Here is a 3,539-nt window from a genome sequence, read left to right as displayed (position 1 = left end):
CTTTGTACCATAATTGGGGTTTGGATAAAAGAACGACACTTGTAGAAATTAGACTATGGGCTATTAATGGGTTTTATGTTAACTAAACGATACCTCGTTAATTTAATATATAGACTTATAATTTGACGTATTTATATATAACCACATACGCTTGACTGGGCACGGTGGGCGGGATATCTATAAATACCAATAATTGTTCATTTTACCGGACACGGGATTGGATTAATAGTTAATAGACTTGTTGAAACAGTGGTGGATTACATTCAAGGGTAATTGGTGTAATTGTTAACAAAGTAGTAAAACCTTGGACTACACACAGTGGATAACCTGGTGTATTCATTAAACAAAGTATTAAGACCTTGTTACAATTCGAATCCCCAATTAGTTGGAATATTTGACTTCGGGAATAAGAATAATTTGACGAAGACTCTCGCACTTTATGATTATGACTGATGGACTATTATGGACAAATCCGTATGGACATATCGAATAATCCAGGACAAAGGACAATTAACCCATGGTAATAAACTAAAATCAACACGTCAAACATCATGATTACGGAAGTTTAAATAAGCATAATTTATTTATTTCATATTTAATTGCACTTTTAATTATCGCACTTTTATTTATTGTTATTTTATTTAATTGCACTTTTAATTATCGTTATCTTTAATTATCGCACTTTTATTTATCGCAATTTCATTATCGTTATTTACTTTACGCTCTAAATTAAGTCTTTTATATATTTAATATTTTACATTAGGTTTTAACTGCGACTAAAGTTTTAAAATCGACAAACCGGTCATTAAACGGTAAAAACCCCCTTTTATAATAATAATACTACTTATATATATTTTTGTATTTTTACAATTATAAGTTACTAATATAGCGTTAAGCTTGTTTAAAAAATCCCTGTGGAACGAACCGGACTTACTAAAAACTACACTACTGTATGATTAGGTACACTGCCTATAAGTGTTGTAGCAAGGTTTAGGTATATCCACTCTATAAATAAATAAATAACTTGTGTAAAATTGTATCGTATTTAATAGTATTTCCTTGTAAAAATAATACTATTTCATATACCCCTCGCATAACATCAAGTATTTTTGGCGCCGCTGCCGGGGACTTCTTGCTTAAACGCCGGAAGCGCAACGCTATATAAAAAAAAGATTTTATTAGAGTTTTATTAAGTTTTTATTAAAAATATACGTTTTTAAAAAAATACAAAAAAAATAAATACAAAAATATAAAAAGAAAAACAAAATATATATATATATATATTTAAGAGTTGTTCAAAAACATATAAAATTATAAATTATTTCTATTTCTATTTTTAGTTTGAAAAATATAAGTTTTTATTTATTTTATATAAATAATTTATATAATTATAAAACAGAATTAGAAAACAGAAAAAAATATATACTCCCTCCGTCCCTAAATTATTGTCCAGTATTCTATTTTGGGATGTCCCAAATTAATTGTCTACTTCCATAAATAGAAAGGAAAGAAGATATTTCATTGGTAGATCTGGAGAAAGGAGATATTTCATTGGTGGAGAAATAAAGTTAGTGGAATTTTCTAAAACTGTGTGTTTTTTGTCTGGTGACAATAAATATGGGACGGGGGGAGTATAAGTTTTGGCATGGTACTGTAGAAGCCCATATATTGGCCCGAAACCCTAGCCCATGCGATCGCATGAGCCCGAAGGCAAAAGTCCATGCGACCGCATGAACGTACCTGACACGTCACATTTTGACTTCCCACAGCAATAATTACGTAATAATAATTATTATTATAATTAAAACCCTAATTAGGGTTATATTTAATATTAATTTAGTTTAGTTTATTTATAATTTGTATTTTAAGTTTAATTAGTTTTAATAAATTATAGAATTAATAGTTTTATAAAATAAATAGTATAAAATAATATTTTTATAAAATTGTACTTTTTACAACTTTAAGTTTATTTTTATATTTTGTATCTTTTTATTCGTTTTAGGGTAATATTTGTATTTTTCGCTCGTATTTAGTTTTAAGTCATAGTTTTTGCCATAGTTATTTTTATTTCTAGATTTTTAGGCTTTGCGTAAAATCCCTTAAGTACTTTTTCTTTAGACTAAGATTTAAGTGCTTTAGAATTTTGCGACGCCGTTTTAAGTTTTTAGTTCCTTTTTAAGTTTCGACGCGCTACTTTCTTATTTTTATTTTTCGACGCGCTCTTTTTCTTTCTTATTTTTCGCCGCTCTAGTTTTTAGGACTTAGAATTTTAATTTTCTATTTTTTCTCTAAAATTTCAACGAAAAATTATTTTAAGTGGTTAAATTGATAGACATCCAAATTTTCTGCTTCGTAGTAATAGTTGGATTTGTTAGTGGCTGAGTTGTGAGCTTCCGATTTAAAGGGTTCTGGCTCCCTGCTGCATCTATTGGCTATTCGAAACGTGGGCAAAAGCAGAAAAGTCTATTAATTTGATAGCTTATATAATTTTTATCTTTTATAACTAATAGGATATTCAGTGAATGCACCGAGCAAAATGTTCACCACCTTTTGTACGTTCACCACCTGTAACTCGATCAAGACATCTAGCAAATATTGTCGCCGTTGATTTTTCTTTACATCCAGTCGACCAAGTACTTCAATTCAATTTTCCGATAATCCATTTTTTGAACCCGACCTCACAATTGAGAATCCGGAGGATATTCAAGGACAATTCAGAGATCCTGAACCACTAATCTTTCCTCCGGAACCACCAATCATTCAAACAGAGATTGTAGAGGAACCAACCATTAAATCAGAATCCTCTAGTGATTCAGATTCAACAAATTCAATTATGGAGAATCTGGAACCTCTAAATATGGAAGATCGAATGAGAGCTAAACGCACTGGCCAAGGTCACGCAATTACTCAACCAGACATTAATGCGCCAGATTATGAAATCAAAGGACAAATCCTACACATGGTGACTAATCAATGCCAATTCAGTGGTGCGCCGAAGGAAGATCCAAATGAACATCTTCGTACCTTTAATAGGATCTGTACTTTATTTAAAATCCGAGAAGTGGAGGATGAACAGATATATCTCATGTTATTTCCCTGGACTTTAAAGGGAGAAGCCAAAGATTGGTTAAAATCGTTACCTGAAGGATCGATTGGTACATGGGACGTTTTAGTTGAAAAATTTCTTAAACAATTCTTTCTGGCATCTAAAGCCGTAAGACTTCAAGGAGAAATTGTTACGTTCACACAAAAGCCAAATGAAACTTTATATGAAGCATGGACCAGATTTGGAAAGTTATTGAGAGGATGTCCGCAACATGGTTTAGACACCTGTCAAATAGTACAAATATTCTACCAAGGATGCGACATCACTACAAGAAAAGACATCGATATAGCAGCTGGTGGTTCCATTATGAAGAAAACCGCAACTGATGCTTACAAAATTATTGATAACACTGCTTCCCACTCACATGAGTGGCACCAAGAAAAAGATATCGTTAGATCATCTAAAACAGCTAGAGCCGATTCTAGCCATGACT

General features: G+C 31.4%; 1 non-coding gene across 1 annotated transcript; it reads right to left on the bottom strand.

Annotated features, from left to right (window-relative positions):
* Positions 1–3,217: 3,217 nt before the first annotated feature.
* Positions 3,218–3,324, bottom strand: LOC139887265 (small nucleolar RNA R71). Its single transcript, XR_011773103.1, has one exon. It is a non-coding gene; the product is annotated as a small nucleolar RNA R71 (small nucleolar RNA).
* Between the last annotated feature and the right edge of the window lie 215 nt (positions 3,325–3,539).

This window comes from Rutidosis leptorrhynchoides, chromosome 1, assembly GCF_046630445.1.
Source record: "Rutidosis leptorrhynchoides isolate AG116_Rl617_1_P2 chromosome 1, CSIRO_AGI_Rlap_v1, whole genome shotgun sequence".
NCBI classification, from domain to species: Eukaryota; Viridiplantae; Streptophyta; class Magnoliopsida; order Asterales; family Asteraceae; genus Rutidosis; species Rutidosis leptorrhynchoides.
The sequence above is the reverse complement of the archived record's forward strand: the minus strand, read 5'-3'. Positions and strand labels throughout refer to the sequence as shown.